This window comes from Takifugu flavidus, unplaced genomic scaffold (assembly GCF_003711565.1).
Source record: "Takifugu flavidus isolate HTHZ2018 unplaced genomic scaffold, ASM371156v2 ctg429, whole genome shotgun sequence".
NCBI lineage: Eukaryota > Metazoa > Chordata > Actinopteri > Tetraodontiformes > Tetraodontidae > Takifugu > Takifugu flavidus.
The window spans coordinates 1-18,467 of record NW_026622048.1 but is presented as its reverse complement, the minus strand read 5'-3'; the positions used below and the strand labels follow the sequence as shown (position 1 = coordinate 18,467).

General features: G+C 50.0%; 1 pseudogene; it reads right to left on the bottom strand.

Moving 5' to 3' along the window:
* Window positions 1–65: 65 nt before the first annotated feature.
* Window positions 66–18,452, bottom strand: LOC130520571 (E3 ubiquitin-protein ligase TRIM9-like; annotated as a pseudogene).
* Between the last annotated feature and the right edge of the window lie 15 nt (window positions 18,453–18,467).

Sequence of the window (18,467 nt, the reverse complement as noted above, 5' to 3'; positions counted from 1 at the left end):
GCTGACCTCTCCTGCTACCCCTAGTGTTTCAGACACGCCACAACGCTCAGAGCTGACAACAAAAATCAATACACCCAATACAGTTTATTTTATATAAATCTAGCAATAAATAAGTCAAAAATTGCTAATGCTATAGAGGCTTCTTCAAATGATGTACAACCTCCCCCTTTTCATTGAAATGAGCCTCTTTGCGTTCCTGCAGAGAGACTGAACAACAAAAATGGCTTTATGCTAAATATTAAGCTACACAAAGCAACCAGCTAGCTGAGCTAAATGTGATGACTTCTTGATCACCCTCTGGAGGTAGGCTAAAGGAACGCTAAGCTATAGAGCAGCATGTGCAGTCGCTAGTGTGGTTGTGCCACTTGGCGGCGGGTTACACACTCGGTAACTTGCACACCAATTGGTGTTTTAGCTCTGACTCCATTATGCTAAGCTAAGCTAACTGGCTGCTAGTAGAGGTGTTGTATCTTTTATAGCACAGTAAAGTATGTGTGTCAGTCTCTCTGTATGAAAGCTAACAGCTGAAACATATTCCCCTATGTTTGTAGCCACACATGATTCAGGAATCGTCAGCTCGTGAGGATCCGCTGGCCCAGGCGTCCTGGGTCCAGGCGAGATAAAGGCATGGCTCGCGGCTGGACTGGTCCTCCGACACAGAGGAACGGGGTCAGTTGGTCGGGGGAGTGTGGGGGTGGGGTGGGGGTGACAGGAGGCGTATCATAGTTAAAGATTGACAGGCTGAACCCGAGGAAAACAGGTTAGGCCGCAGTGAGTCTATTTAGCATACGGATCCGGTGGGGTCGGCCTCCCCAGGAGTGTAGAAATCAGGGATGGGTAGTCCAGTGTGGAGCGTCACCTAAAAACACACAAGTGTTTGGGTTAGAGAAGCTGTTAGTATTTGTCCCACCTGCAGGGGGAGCTGTGAGGTTACATCCTCATAGAGTTTCCTTTGCTTAGCCTTCACATTCAGCTCTTTCTCTCTCAGCTAAGATCAAGCCGTACATTAACCGGGTTAATTACAGAAGCTAAATCTTCACCTGGACGTTTCGGTTGATGCTGATGGCGGGATAATAGACGCCCTCCAGCCCCTCGAAGGCGACGGGGCCCTGCTGCTCGCGTCGTTGATGAGGAAGATCATGATCCTCCGTGAGAAGTCCAGCAGGATTCCTATCGTGGACCCTTTAGCGATGCCGCCGTCCGTCCTGCACAGATTAGCAGGTCAGATTAGCGACGTTAGCTTCTCTGTCGTCTTCCCGGAGGAGACTCCAGCGCTCACCTATTGGTGTGCGAGTTGTTGTGCATGAACCAGGAGCGGTTGTTGTCCACGTACATGGCCCACGCCTTGTCGTCCTTCCCCAGCATCACGTCCTTCCGCACGTCGCCCCGGGCAACGCCGAAGGCGGGATCCGGGTGGTTGTCATAGCGATCCAGGGTCATCTCCCAGTAGTGGACCCCGCGGGAGAAGGCGGAGTTGCCCAGCACCACCCTGTCGTCGTAGCTGCTGCAGGTCACCGTCAGGTTGTCGTTGGAGAGGACGATGTCAGGGTGGGCGGAGGCGGGGTCAAAGGTGAACCAAGCAACTGCGGGACACACAGGGGTCACTGTTACCGGCGGAAACGCCACCGAGAGCTGATGAGCATGAGTTTGGAGGTGACGTGAGTCTACAGACTGGGGGTTAAAAGAGTGATGTTGATATGTAAATGCCTCATTATGACTTATTCAACTATCGTCTTAATCATCTATGACATCATCACGCCTTCGCCAGTCTGCAAACGCTGACCTTTGACCCTAACCTGCAGGAAACAGGTGAAGATAAAAAGATAAAAGGTCTAGTCGACGTGCCTGAATATTTTATTCACACATTTCAACTCAAACGTGTGTCTTTCTGCAGATGAATGAACAGAAATACAGTGCGAATGCACCACAGAGGCGTGGAAGCTGGGGGGGAGGGGTGGGGGGGGGGCGGTTCTGCTCCTGCTCCACATCGGCTGTTGTTAATGTTAACGTGCGCTGATGTTTCATTACGCAGCCTTATTTCCCGAAGGAAATAAGACATTTATTAGAAGAGCTTTTGACCACTGAAGCCCGCGGAGCCCCTCCCCAGCTGAGAGGAGTGAAGTGATGAAACAGGAAGTGGAAAAGCGGCGGTTGTGGGGGGGTGGGGGGGTGGAAACAGTCAGCCGTTCGTACCTGTGTTTATAGACTGAATATCGCAGGGCGGGTGTCCAGCTGCAAAGTGGAGTGAAGGGGGGGGGAAGAGAGGAGGGGGAGGAGAGTGTTGCAAAGCAGCAAAGCAGAGGGGGGGGGGGTAAAAAAAGCACGTTGGATCAGCGAAGTTGACAAGAAAACACAAAGAAACCCATCAGAGGACACAGAGAGGAGGACGTCGATCACGCGTTCTCTGTCAGCTCCTCTGATGGGTGACGAGCTGCCTCGTCTACATGGCAGCTGATGGGTGAGCCCGTGGGGGGGGGGGGGGGGGTTGGAGAGGGGGGGGTACCCAGAGTGGAGGCTAGAGCAGAGTCTCTGAGACAAGCTGATGCCCGAGAAGCTTCAGTGCTATTGAACCACAAACATGAAAGTGAATGAAGAAGGCGGTGGAACGTCCGGACCCTTCAGGAGAGCGGCGCTAAAATCTTAGAACAAATAGACAAATATTCCTGTTTCTCTCCAAGTTCCTCAGAATGGAAATTCCTTCTGAAGATGCGGAGCGTCGCTCGGGCAGCGGCGGCAGATCTCGCGTCCAGTCCACATTTATTCGCGGTTCAGGACAGCGAGCGCACGAACGCGGGCGACGCTTTAGATCGCCTCTATGCTGCCTGATATCAGAGACATCCAGGGGGGCGGGGGGACATTCTCATGGCGGGGGGACATTCTCATGGCGGGGGGACATTCTCATGGTGGGGGACATTCTCATGGCGGGGGGACATTCTCATGGCGGGGGGACATTCTCATGGCGGGGGGACGTTCTCATGGCGGGGGGACGTTCTCATTCCCTGCACCTACAGGCTCAGTCCCGCCTCTCAGGGTCGGTTAGCCAGCGTAGCCAATTAGCACGTTAGCGGATAATCTTGTAATATGCTGCTGGAGCTGCGATTTGGTGAAACTATGGGTAAATCGCCGCCCCCTGACGTGCTGCGGTGCAACTAAAGCAGATTTTTCTCTTCTTTCCTGCTCTGCAGAGGAAAACGGACGCTAACACGAGCCCACCGCGGTGCATCGTCCACGTTTCTCACAGTTTTGACGCCGCGCCTGGACGTCGGGATGGAACAAAGGTGGGACGTACTCTCAGAGGTCTGCATGATCAGGGTCTTGCTGTACTGGCCCACTCCGCTGGCGTTGAAGGCCTTCACCCTGGACTTGTACGTGCTGTGAAAGTGGAGGCCGTCCACCGTGCAGATGGTCTCCGTCCCCACGTAGACCTCCTGCGGAGACACACAGTGAGGAGTCGTGATGCAGGACTGGCAGAGCTGCCTTCGCTAACCCCCCATTCAGCGCCGCTTCCGTTGGAGCGTCCCCCACTTGGCAAATAACCCAGCGTGGGCGAGGCTGCAGCCCACGCCACGGTAGAAATAGAGCGAGGACACGCCGCGGCGAGGAGCTGCGTTGGCGAAGCCCCGTGAGTCAACTTCCTCTATGCTTCCATCAAAAACGCATCATAGGTGCCCAAGATAAACCTCCGAAGGGGCCACACAACTGCCGACAGCTCGCCAGTTAGCATTTGGCGGCTACGCTCGAGTTTGAATGTCAATGATCAGCTTTTGATCAGACAGCAGTAATTATCTCCGTGGGGGGTCGCGAAGAAGGACAGATGCAAACGTTTGTTTCAGGGTCACAATATTGCGTTTAAATCAAAGGTGTTTATTCTTTTTCAGGCCGGAACCATGAAACCGGGTGGAACAAACCTTTTGTTTTCCAAACCTTTGCATCATATCGGGAGTCGATGCTAAAACAACTGAAACGCTCCTTTCAGATCCTATTTCCAGTAAAGTGGGCAGAGGTTTACGTGACTGTAGGAGAATGTAAAGATCTCCCAGACCGATTGTGGGGGGGGGTCAATAGGCGCCCTGTGCAGGGCTAAACGGAGGAGGAGGATACCTTCTGCATTGTACTGGCGCCATTGTTCGACGGGGTTAAGTTGCCGTTATAACAAAGCGAGCGGGGGCCTCAGCGTGCAGCTGGGGGGGTCTAAGGTGGATGGATTACACGAAGGGATCATCTGCACGGCCGACCGGTCCCGAGCCCCCCTCAACTCACCCTGAACGGACCCCCGTTCCCATCGTCCAGCTCCAGGATGTACCCGTCCACGGCGATGGTGGAGAGCGGCGGCTGTTTCCATGACAACGTGGCGCTGTTGTTCTGAGTGCAGCATTCTTCCAGCTGCAGCATCGGAGCAGCTGGGGGACTGGGGGGGGGGGGGGGGGGGGGACCCAAAAACACAGATTACAGCCCGCAGAGTCCTGACAGGACCAACATTGATCACGCAGAAATGAAAGAAACGCGGATTCATAACGGCGTCAAAGGCTCCACAGGACCGGAGTGATTCCAGGATTCCTGCTTCATCTCCTCTCACCTTTCATCTGGACAAAGTCCAGCTGGTGGATGGTTTGCAGGAGGGGCCGTTGTCCAGGGTCAGGTCGAAGTCGCTGGTCATCCTGGGCGTCAGGGTGCCCTTCCCCCACTGCCCCTCCGTCATGTGAACCCTCCGGATCAAAGCATCTGAGATCTGGAGACGCCAGTGACGTAAATGTTATTGTGAGGTTAATATATCCTGTATACATGCGCCCCCCCCCACACACACACCACAACCAGAGGAGCCGCAGGTTCTAGTTTGCTCCATAATGAGTGTGGCGATCTAACAAAGATGATGTCATTCAGCACAAACTCCTCACACACCCTCACACTCTCCTCACACACTCCTCACACACTCCTCACACACTCCTCACACTCCTCACACACTCCTCACACTCTCCTCACACTCTCCGCACCACACGCTCGCACACTCTCCTCACACACTCCTCACACACTCCGCACACCGCCTCACACACGCCTCACACACGCCGCACACTCTCCTCACACGGCCGCACACCACTCCTCACACTCTCCTCACACACTCCGCACACTCTCCCAGCACACGCGCCGCCACCCACGCCGCACACGCTCCTCACACCACGCCGCACACACGCCTCACACGCGCCGCCACCACGCGCGCACACACGCGACACGCTCCGCACACACGCCTCACACACTCCGCACACGCGCCGCACACACGCCGCACACACGCCTCACACACCTCACACGCGCCGCACACACGCTCACACGCTCCGCACACACGCCGCACACGCGCCTCACACACGCCTCACACACTCCGCACACGCGCCGCACACTCGTCCACACACGCGCACACACGCCTCACACGCTCCGCACACACGCCGCACACGGCCTCACACGCGCCGCACACACGCGCACACACGCCTCACACTCTCCTCACACGCGCCTCACACACGCCGCACACACGCCTCACACACGCCGCACACGCGCCGCACACGGGCCGCACACACGCCGCACACTCGCCGCACACACGCCGCACAGGCCGCACAGGCGCCGCACACACGCCGCACACGCCGCACACGCTCCGCACACACGCCGCACACGCGCCGCACACGCGCCTCACACACGCCGCACACTCGCCTCACACACTCCGCACACACGCCGCACACGCTCCGCACACACGCCGCCACAAGCGCCACACGCTCCGCACACACGCGCACACACGCCTCACACACTCCGCACACGCGCCTCACACACTCCTCACACTCTCTCCGCACACTCTCCTCACACACTCCGCACACTCTCCTCACAACACGCTCGCACACGCTCTCACACACTCCTCACACTCTCCTCACACACTCCTCACACACTCCTCACACTCTCCTCACACTCTCCTCACACACTCCTCACACACTCCTCACACTCTCCTCACACACTCCTCACACTCTCCTCACACACTCCTCACACTCTCCTCACACACTCCTCACACACCCCTCACACACTCCTCACCAACCACACGACTCAGAGAAGCGTCTGACCTGCAGGAAGCCGCTGGGGTCGTTCTCCTTGATGACCTCCAGGCAGTACTCCATCAGCCCTGTGGTCTGGCGCAGTTTCACAGTACAGTGGGAGATCTGGTCCCGTACCACCTGGAGAAAAGGTGCAAAAGAGGCGGGATGAATAGAGCAGCAACACCAGCCACCTTTCAGCCACCTTTAAACTCTCTTAAATCACTCTGGAGCCAGACGTGAGGCGCGTGGCGTTGCTCTCCTGGACGCTGCAGCAAAACGTCGGAGGGAGCGGAAACGGGCGAGCCGCCCTGTTACTGACGTTAAAGGGATGGAAGCGACATTTGGTTTTCACACGGACAGTCGTCAGCACGGTTACATCATGAGTGAGGCTGTTAAAAAGCCTCTTTCGGGGGAGGGGGGGGGTTATGCTATCATCATTCTCTTATCTCTGCCCCCACTTCCTGCAACAACGTGACCCCTTTCAGGTGGTGTGTGTGTGTGTGTGTGTGTGTGTGTTCTTGTATTTGTTACCGTACCTATTGAGTACCACAAAACTTGCTCTACCAGCAAAGTGAGGACATGTCCTGTCCCTAAAAGGACTGTTTGGGGGTTAAGACATGAATTGGGTCAGAGGTCAGGGGGTTCATTTTGATGCTTAGGAGCCAGGTGATGTGTTACGTCTGTGAAAGTCCTCACAAAGATAGATGGACAAGGGTGTGTGTTTGTGACACTGTCCACAGAGCTGCCTTGAGAGCTGGCGTGGAAGCGTGAATGAAACAGAGTCGCTGGACCTGGAGTTGCTAGGTAACAGAAAAGTGCTGCTATCTGAAGAGCTGAACAAAGAGGAAAATCCTTTCTGCTGCTGCCAAACACACGAGGACGAGTGACAGCAGCCAGAGAGCAGCCAACGTTTCAGGGGTGCAGAAAAAGTGCGTTCAAAAGCACCTGAACACACAACACTGGGAATTTAGCCACGGAAATGGTCCCTTCCTTCCATTTGGTCTTGATCACGCTATAATTTACTGATATGACTGGATTACTTGGTGTATATTTTAAACTGTACATATGTCAATTGTAAATTTGAATGATATTTGCATTTGATTCTTTAAAAGGGACCTTTATTGTTTAAAGTGCAATTCATTTTTTTGTAAGTGATCTTGTTGAGTGACAGGCTGTTTGGGAGGCTAAGAGATGTTTATTTAGCCAGTCTAACCAATCAAAGCTGCTCAAAAACCCATGCGAACGGGCTCCTCTTCCTCAGCTGCTTCCTCTTGTGCTCATTATTTGCAAAGGCTGCAGAAAATCCCCATCACAGACGCTGGATTCACATTTTTGAACTTCCTTTATTCCTCCAGGCAACGAATGTTAGACGTTTTGCCACGTTTCAGCTGAGGCAAATGAAAAACAAAATGCATTTTCTCCTCCAAAGTTCATAAACTTTTGTACTAAAAGTATTTCTGCTGCCATAAAACGACTTTCTCTTCATAACTATTAAATATCGCTGCTTTTTTTATACTCGTGAATGATTCATGTCGGCCATTAGCCAAGGTTTTTCTACATTTTTGCTAAGGTTCCTGTGTAACAGTACACCAGAACTGTGTTCACCTCACCAGCCTGTATCGCCCTGGCTGACCTCCCCCGTCCCCTCCCTGCTGACGGAGGCCTGGAACATCCACAGCCCTGCAGCGCCCTGACTGTTTCCCCAGTGCTGCAGCAGCCTGTCAAGCTCTCAAACCCACGGTCCCGTCTCCGCATGCACCCGGAGTCAATATTCACTTTCTGCACAACCTAGAGACACTGGAACTGTGCACCGCTTCATGTTCTCTCGGCGCTGACACTCGTCCATGCTTTCATCGTCCTTGTTCCCTGAAATCTGCCCTACATCGCACCGGGACGAGATAAAAGACAAAGCTGCCGGTGGCAAAACGGTTGTGCTCGGAGATGGGCAGATAATGGGCACGGCAAGAAGCACGCGAGCGAAAAGAGAGCTGGAGGTTAGCTGAGGAAACTGGGAGAGAAGAGACAGCATAATGGAAGTGGGCCACCGTTTCTGCAGCAGGCTCCTGCACATGTGGTTGTCACGGTGATGAAGCACACGGCCGTGCAGATTCCCAACACTGCAGCTAAAACAAAAACAAGGACAGCGATCATCCCAGCAGGCGAGCGAGAAGTGGGACGCAGAACCTTAGAACATCACACGGACTTTTCCCGTGGCTCATCACTGAGTTGTGACCAAGTTGTTAACAACATGCTGTAGCCGTGACAACAGCTAACTCACCGCATTTATTCAGCATCTGGTCTTTGAAGCTCTTTCTTCCCCGATCAGAAACAGAATACACCTACAATCTTAGATCAGATTCTGAATGCGGTTTCGGTCCATAGTTTCTGCAACTTTACAGATGGACCACAAACAATGCAGTACCCCTTCAATCCACAGGGGTCGGTATTGGACGCAACCAGGGAAAGCTTTATTTTTATGCATAAGTATTTATGTGCTAAACATCCCAGCTCATTATCTAGGCTGTCTGTAACTAGACTTAATATCTAGATAGGTATATTCTGCAATTTCTGTAGCCATGTCATGCCAAAGGATTATTCCAAATTAGATCTAATAAGCAAATACTAATGTTGTGTTGTACATTTGGCCAGTCTAAAGGACCTGCTTTTCTTTGGATTACAGTTCCGGCTGTATTCATCAGACCACTGCGGCACTGTTGGTCCTGTGTGACTGCAGCATCGGAACCTCTTTACAACAGCACAGGCTTGAATACAGCAGACAACAGTCTGAGATTAGGATTTTAAAATGATTAAATTATACTAAAACACTGCGTCATAATAGAGATTATGGAGGAGGAAAGAGGAATATGAGGGATTATGTAAAGTGGGGAGAGTGTGAAGCAGAGAGGAAAGAGAGGTTATGTGAGGTGAAGAGGCAGAGGAGACGTGTGGCACAGCGATGGGAATGGCACTGTTAAAGGACTGGAGGAAAAAAAGATCATAGAAAAATGAACTAACTTGGGTGAAATTCAACTTCTATCAACCCCGAGGTGCCAGCGAGGATGGAGGAAATGGAAATATTGTCTACTCTAAGAGCGACTGTGTGACGCTAATAAGAGAGAAATGAGCCACAGGAAGAGGACGCTGAGTTTCTGCTCATCTAAATAAATTAATAAATCAAATTAAACTGAATAAAATCCCTCATCTGTTTAAATGATGCTAGGATGAAATATTGACAGCAGAGCAGAGTCCTGGCTAATGTCTTCCACAGCCAACAACCGCCACAGACTGCTCTTTATTCACGGTCTCTTTTTGCTGGAAACTAGCTGTTAACTGCTCTCACATGCTAAGTTTAACACCAGTCTTCATACCAACACGATCATTAAAAATTCCCTGTGATAGATTATCAATTAATACAGTCTGACCTTTAAGAAAACTGGCTGCCTGGAAAATGAAGATAAAGCAGCCAATCGTGTGTGAATATCTGGAGAAACACGGCAAACACGGGGGCTCTTAAACCAACCATTAAAGAATCTGCATGCAGAAAAAAACCTGATTCATATTTGTCAGATCTGCTTCCCGCCTCTGCTACTTCACACAACAGGCTGAAGGGGCCCTGGTCACCATGGTGACCATGCTTGGTGTCAATGTGCAGAACCGGAGTGGTGCAGTAAGAAGAGACGTGTGTTTGCACTGTCACAGGTCTGGCTGAGCTTTCCCCAGCTTCTGCTCATTAAAAGAGTTCTTTATATGACAGAAACAGCCCAATTTAATCAGGACGCTTCATTAGCAGCTTAATCAGACGTGAATAAACACGCACGGTTGGCATTTTGACACACGCGAAAACTAGCTTTTCATATGGAAATAAATCCAGATGCTGCACATAAAATATACACAAAGGCCCACATTATCATCAGGAGTGTCGCCCCCATCCATTTGATGACCTCCGCCATGGAGCCACATGCTGATTAGACAGAAATAATTGAGTGCTCGTGTCAGAGGGGCTGGAGGTGCAGTGATCCCCCCCCCCCCCCGTCGAGGGTTCGGACATGTGCCTAAAGTGAGACGGCCTCCAGGACCAGACAGGGAACACCCATGCAGGTTCTTGCCTGTGAGGGTTAGCTTTAATGAGTACGTGCTGAGAGATCAACCTGAATTTCAGATGTGGCGGATGGCGGGTGGGGCCCAGGCAAGATGGGCCTGTTGATGCCTCCACATGTGTGGGGGAAGATCTTAGCTGCAGGCCAGAAAAATGGCTGCCGTTATTTACAGGTAACATCTGTGGTGCCTTTGAGCAGCTGCTTGCAGTTTTTACCTGTAAAACTGCAGAAGCTGAGCTGCCAGACAAAAACCTCTCAACAAAAGACGGAACGCTGGGTGGACGCTTGCAGCAGAGGCTTTGATGATGATGATGATGATGATGAAAAAGAGTTTTCCAATTTGGATTTTTGAGCCGCATTAGCACAGAAATTCATTAGCACAGACGCCTGCGTGTGTTTGCGTCGTCATGTGCAGGCATGTGTGTCTCAAACCACCAACACGTGTGAAAACTTGAATCTACAGAGCAGCCGAGTGTGAAATTGGATGCAGTACAGCACAAATCCATCGCTCCCTCCTCCTCCTCCTCCTTCTCTCACGTTGGCTCGGTCTCCCTCTGTCCCAGATGGTCTCGAGACAAAACCTTTCATTCCCACAGACTTTAATGATGAAATCTGAAACCATCTCTGCCAGACGTGCGGGTGGCTCACCTTCAGTTTGTGCTCGTGCTCTTTGTTGACTTGAGCCAGCAGTTGTGCTTTGCGGCGGGTCAGGGCCTCGATGAGGGCGTCGCACTGCGCCACCAGACAGGCCTCGAACTCTACGCCGTTCTCCTGCAACACAGCGAAGGAAGTAGGGGGGGAAAGATCTGAGACGGTGAACGAAAATGCAGGAGATGGTGGTGATGAGCGGGACGCCATTAGCGTCACAACCTCACACAGCCACATTCTCCCCATGACGCGCCCCCCCCGCCGTCACGCAGTGTTTAATCTCCACTCATCTGCTTCATAAACTGACCGCAGCCTTCTGTCTCAACACGCAACAGAGCGCCAGAAGCATTTTAACTTGTCATGCTGACAGTAAGTCCAATTATTCCTGACTAAAGTCACTCTGATTTAGCGCTAGTGGCGTCTGAAGCCCCTGTTAAAGACTGTGGCCTTGCTCGTTCCACTTGTGGTTTTAGGGATTACGGAGCAGAATGAGGGATTATCTCCATCCTGGTGCAGCCATGAAAGAAGAAATCTGCACCTGCTTCTATTGTATAAGTACCTGGATGTGCTGCACCATGTTCCTCAGCTGGACCAGGAACTCTTTGGCCTCAGTAGCTCGATCTGACAGGCCGTTGAGAGCTTGAGACATCTGACCCTGTGAGATATATATATATATATATATATATATATATATATATATATATATATATATAGTTAGTTAGAGAGAGAGAGAGAGAGAGAGAGAGAGAGAGAGAGTTGTGTTAGAGGCACAGTGGCAGAACAATTGAAACACTCCTTCATAAATATGGAGCTTTAAAATATTCCTGTGTTTATGAAACATCATTAATCCAAAAGTCAAGCAGCAGATGAGCTCAAGTGAAGCGAAATATCCCAGCAAACAAAATGGAAGTATTCTGGTCACTCTGGAAGCAAAGCTGCTTTTCATGGCTGCTGAGAGTCTGACATTTGAAAGTGTCGGAGCACTCACCCCAGGTACCAGACGCACCAGAGGGCTAATTCTCACGGACGAAGATGACATTTGGAAGAAAAACGAAGACGATTTGTGGACAGAAACGGGGCTCGATTCTTGAATGGTCTGGTGCTGGATAATGCAGAGGACGGCACACGTGACGGGAAATACCAAGGCTTTGGATGAGTGTGATGAGAAAGGCGCTCCTGTTTGGGATAGCGGGGAATCAGCGGGGTGTTGGTGTATGAGAAGCAGGGTTATGTGAACAGAGGGGTCAGGACACGGCCTGGCCTCGTGGGAACCTTGTTCGGTTCACTGAACAACAGTCAACTTGGGGAACTTGTGGTATTCTGTTCATATAAGAGGACATTAAGTAATTTTTCAAACAAAAAGGGGTGCTTGAACTCCAGAAGATAACAAAAAATCCTGAAACACTCCAAAAGTAGGGGAATCAACAGTGTCAAGCCAGCCAGCACACATCCGACGTTATAGCCAGTCAGATGGGAATACGTCGGCAGGATCCGGCAGCTGACCTTTAACCCCAGCGTTGGGAAAACCGTGACAGCTGCCACTAACATGATCCGACTACACCAGGGGACCGGCCGAGCTGGTAACAGCTGAGCAAAGACTGCAAAATATTCTTTTGTGTGGGACTTCAAAAGAACTTCCTGCTTGTTATCGTGGGACCCTGTCGGAGAAACGTCCGTGCTAATTTGGTGTGACAAGAATATCTAATGGACTAAATAAATAAATAAAATGCAGGAGAATCATAACTTGTGTGGAGTCCCACAGGGTTCCGTCCTTGGTCTTTTTCAGTTTTTTCCAGTATTACAGTGAATATGCTGCCCCTGGTGTCCGTTTAGTTAAGCTTCATCTTGTGGCTGAGCCTAATCCAATCCTGAAATACAAACTATGTTATAGTCAAGGGCGATTTGTTTTCTGGCTGCTGATGCTTTTTATGTTGTGGTTATTGTAGCATCATAAAATTATGAGAAAGCAAAAAACCATTTGGGTCCTCTGAGATAAGCCTCAAGTCCATCAGGTTCTAGGCCCATCAGGTCACTTAAACCAGCCCTCTAAGCTGCGGTGACATGGACTATATTTTATCTTTCAGGTTTCCCATTTTCCTCTGCGCTGCGGCCTCTTTGACGGCACTCGCGGCTCACTATCGGCGTGCGTTTGCCCACAGAGCAGATGAAATGAAAAGCACTTGATTGTCTGGAGGCGTTTTTCCGCAGTGTCTATCAGAGAGCCTGCAGAGCTCCATCCTCAAAACCAGGTCAACACGTGCCGTGAAACTAGATGCTTTCTCTACATAGCTTAAGGCTACTTCCTGCTAAAGACTGTAGCATCTCACCAGAAGGTCGGCATGTGGGAAAAACAAGATTTGTGCTCAACAAAGGGTTGAAATACTGAGCAGGACTAACTTTACAGGATATTTCAGTTGCTACACTGCTAACCTGTCCATCCGGTCCAGTGGTTGCTGCACTGTATAGACAATGCTAGCATGTTTTTTTTCACGAGGGCTTCTTTCATCTCCATTTCTACGTGTTTATTATTAATGCAACTCAACTCTAAGCCTGTTGAGGGATGCCTCCATGTTGCAATACATGACAGAGGATTTGTTAATGTGGTGTAGGGAGTTTAGGGTGTCCCTGCTAATCATCTCAGTAATTAAGCCGAGCAGGAACACATGCAAGGCATGAATAATTCATCAGCAGCTTCGAGGCTGTTCTGCTTGCTTCGTGTTTTCACCATGGCCGAGCCTTCTCACCAGCCCAGAGAGGTAAACGAACGTGTCAGAGGCAATGGTACAACCAAATCTCCCTCCAGGCGGTGGGAAGTGAGAGGACAAGAAGATGTAGGAATAATGCCAATTTAAGCTCTTAAAGCCGCTGCAGAGTAAAAGTAAAAGTATTCCCCTATTGGCTTAACATAAAACCACATAAATCTTCTGTCGTTTCATTTATCTCCAAGCTTAGGGCGTGAGCATTTTCAGTGGTTTTACACAGTATTTAACCTAATTTAATCCTGTTTCTGCAGAGGTTTATTCCATATTTTCACTCCAGTATGGTAACAAAGTGAGTAGATATTAATGCCTTCTTCTAGCAGCATGATTCCTGCCTGTACCACCACCCCCCCCCTCCCCAAAGAGTAAACAAGTAGACACTTAAAACCAAAAGGTTGCAGCTGTTCACATGCACTGTTACATGCTATATTGATGCTACTGTATTTTACCCTCTGGGGAGCTGTTCTCAAACATCTTCTTGCATCAAGATAAGATTGCGCTGGAGTGTGTAACTGCTGTGTGTCTTGTGAAACGGCCTCCCACACGTGGACCTGAGTGGCAGGTGCACTATTCATCACATCCCTGCTGCAGCAGCAGTCGCTAACTATCCACACGCAGGGGTTGTAATAAGGAGGGCGTCTGGAAGTTGCCACAGTTTCTTCACGTGAGAAACTTCTTTGAAGGCACCAGGGGACAGCAGCGAGGAATTTGGAGCAGAACTGAACTATTGTCTGTGTGTGTGTGTGTGTGTGTGTGTGTGTGTGTGTGTGTGTGTGTGTGTGACAGTACTATCTCAAAACAAAGCCTGAGTTAATGGAGCCTGGCTGCAGACTGGACTCTGAGACTCTGTTAAAAATCTCATCAAATTTGGTTCATTAGGCCCGAGATCGCTTTTCCTCTTTCAACGCATTTTCATGGTAGCTGGAGGGATGAATATATCTCTGCCCATAATGGAGGAGTGCGTACCCAACAGCTTTAGGATGATTGAGCCCTCCCTCCCACTGAGGTTGACTATCAAGCCTTTATCTTCATCCCACACAGTCCTCCATGATGAATAATCATTCAGCCACTTTAATAATCCTATCAGAGTAGATGTGAGGAAAAGATGTTTTGGTGGTTCAGGTCAACTCGAAAGGTCCAGGAACTCATCTGGAAAAGAGATACAACATATTGTTCTCTAGGATCAAACACAGTTCATCTTCCAGCTCTTCCTGACAGGACCCTGACATTAACAGAATGGGTCTGTCTTAGAAGGTCTTCTGAAGCCTCCAGAGGGAGACTCACAAGTCAAATAAATTCAATTATTAAAGCACCAGTAACAGTTCACTCATTGCCTCAAGGTGCTTTTGCATTAGCCTGATTGTGGACTGGGTTTGGACACCCCTGCTCTAGAGCAAGAACGGATGCAAGAAAGAAAAGCATTTAATGGGATCTTGAGCAGAATAAAGTTCCTATAAGGGACCAATCTGAGGACAGCCAGGACCAGGTCCTTATCCATCTTAACTGGTATCATTTGATAGTCCAATAAAAAGCAAAAACAACATCTGTATTTCACACAGAAAGAACAACATCGTCTGCAAAAGGGCCACGATGCTGATGGTCCCAACCCAGATCTTCTCCTCACCCTGACCTGTTGCCTTAAATACCAAGCAGCTCCGTGGAGAGCCTGCAGCCCCGATGGACTCAAGCACCACAGACATGTTTGGATTTGTTCAGAGCTCATGGAAAGGGCTCATAGTAACAACTCCACCGAGGAATATCTGGTATCAATAAGACACATGTCCAGAGTAGACTCAGAACTCCCACAACCCCCCTAGCGCGGATCTATTTCTCACCACCACTGTCAACCTCACACCAAGGACTCAACCAAAAAGCGTTCTTGAAATTTCATCTATCAGCTCACAGTTTGAGATGAACCCTGTTGTTTTTCATGAAATCCCTAGAAAAACAGGTCATTTAAGGTGGTACAGCTCAAGTAAGCCTCAACCTTCTTCAGTTTGAGAACAGAATTGCACCTTTGCTGTACCTCTTCTTCAGTTGCCAATGAACATTTGCTACGGGACACTTTGGTGCTGTCTTTTGTCTGGATGTCCTGGTTACTGAGCAGCCACACAGCAGGATTTACTGGGAACACAATAGATCCAGCTTGACAGCTCGCCTCATTACTATTAGCAGAAGGGCAGAGATCCTGTCACCCCGGCCTGACATTTCCAGGCCTTTCTGTCCCCCCCACTGAGCTCAAGCAGAGCTACAGGAAGCTCATCCAGATGCAAATCCCCCTCAATATCAAGATGGGGCTTCCTTCCACAATCTGCCTACTCTGCTCTCATTAGCCCAGATTCCAAGGTGATAGTGCTCAGATGGCCCATCTGTGTCGGCTTCGGATCAGCCCGGGCCGTCTGTCTGTGTCACGAACCTTAAGATCAAACACCCGATGTCTCCTCAACCTCCACTTTGGATGGGGTGGTCCAGAAGACCAAGGGATGAACTTTTTTGACAGTAAATGTGGTCTGCCTCCATTATGGAGTGCTACTTTATGGAGATAATCACATTCATTTAACAGCCAATATGCAGCCTCGGGAGGAATTTGCAATCCCCTAATGATGGGGGGAAGCTTCCATTGACCTTCAGGTCACTGGGGGCCACCTCGCTTCCACCACAGATTGGTTAAAATGCCAAAAGTGTGCTCAACAGACTCTGAAAACAGTTCACGCGCACTACCAACTTGTAGAAATGGAGGGTAGCAACAGGTGGGCCAATAAAAGCAGCAACTTTCAATCATACAGAAAGAATTCAATGCGATATAATTAATCCCCTTTAAATGCAACTAAATGCTCGAAGACACGGCAGAGCCTGACCCAGATCTGTCCTAAAGGTGCTTCGTGATCCCCTCTGTTATCCCTGACTGAATGGACACCATTCATAATGTATGTAACGTGGATAACAGATTAACATGGACACTCTGTCTGCTCATAAACCCCTCTGACACAGATATGATCAGGCAGATGAACAATTGGATGAGTCAAACTATCAAGTTCTGAATATTTTGACTTGTCCTTTGCGACCGAATTTGACTTTGGAGGCATGAAATGGCTTGGTGTCGTAGTTTAGACACGGTCATGTCATGGTAGCACAGGGTCTAGGCGTGTATGATGGGTTTCTCACATCATCCAGTACCTCTGAGTCCTAATGCTGCTCGACACCAAGAGGGAATCGGTTGCCATGGCGGCAGGTGGTTCAGCTCTAAAGAGAAGTGTTTTAGGAAGACAAATAGGACAGAGTCTGTCCTCAGGTTGCCAAAGGTGATGCTAGAGAAGTACAAGTTCGATATAAATCTGGACAGGAAGTGAGAAAAGCATCTATTTATCAGCTCTGAAATGTGGCAGCTGCACTATTTTTTATTTACCAGTGACAGCAAAAAATTTATGGTCCGATCACATACAGCAGCCAACAGCTCGGACCAGACTTTATTTGTGAGAAAACTGATGCGCATGCAAAAGCAGCTTGGAGTTTCCTACGCTGGGCTCTGTGTTGGGGTGTGATAAAAATTGACAACATATCTGCGGGAAACGGAACCCAATCTGGATACGAGGAACACCCAGAAGCCCTGAAAGATGCCATCATCATCATCCACACTGCCAGCACAGAGCTGAAGGCCATCTGTCACAGCTACTGTGGGCCAAAACGCTTCAGATATCAGGTCAGAAATGAGAAGGAACCATGAAAAGAAGCCAAAACCTGGACGAAAGAAAACATGCTGACACCAGTATCAGTGCAATGGGTCAGCATCTAAAAATGTATCTTTCAGATATTGTTTTCTTTTAGGAGGGTGAAGCAGGATGACTTGTGACTGGTGGTAATCCTGAGGTCAGTGATAGGATGCCCCCCTGGAGATTTTCCCATCAGTTTCTCAATCTGAGGTAATGTGCTATCTCAGCAGCCTGTGGAACAGATGATTGAAGCGGAGATGTGTTCAAATTGCTATTTTGAAGACATTCTGTCATTGAATCTGCGCATGTGTGGGTGAATTCTCAAATTCTCCATATTTTTGGCACTGCAGTAACTATCACTACATGCTGCTCGACCGTGTGTGTGCGTGTCTATGTGCGTGTGTGTGTGGGCGAGCGCTGAAGTACTTTATCAAGGTCTCCATCCACCCACATTACTGGAAGTTCTTCTGCAGAGGCACAGAAATAAACACTGAAGCCCACGACAGCTTCAGCTTCTGAAATAGCCCCTCGGTCCGCACCAGGGCCTGCATCTGTGCCCCGCCGCCTCTTTTTAAAGCATTTGGCGGCCGTGCCTAACATCTCGTGGGCGCCTGTACCAGCCGTCGAGGCAGAGAAGGGAGTGGAACATATATATATAGGGGTGGAGGAATTTGGTGCATGAAGAAACAAATGGTCGGCTGAAATCGTGCCTGGATGACCCCCACAGCTGGGTTCTGTTGTGCACGAGTGCGGATTTATGGAGGCAGATTCTCCTGCTGCTCCTGTTGTCCACGTGTGGACAGAATCTTAATCAGAGCTGCGTTCGTTGCTGACAGCTCTGCACGCTGGAGAGCTCCCAGCTGTGAGGACGTGCCTCATTCAGCTGTTGAATTCACGTGAACCGCGCGCAGCGGTGCGCGTCAGACGGAACGCTCCTCTGCTCAGCTGAATCCTGCGAAGCATTCCTAAAGCTGATGCGGCAGCGGGGCCAGAGCAGACTTGTTGCTCAGCTCAAGTCTGAGACTCACGCGCACGACAGCAGCACACGGACATGTTGACGTCTGGTTTTTACGCACGTACCTTGTGCAGTTTCCACATTGCGCCCAGAGCTTTGACTTCGTGGGTGCCGTGTTTTCCCTCCTCCAAGCACTGGTAACACACCGGCGTCTTACACAACGCAGTCAGTAC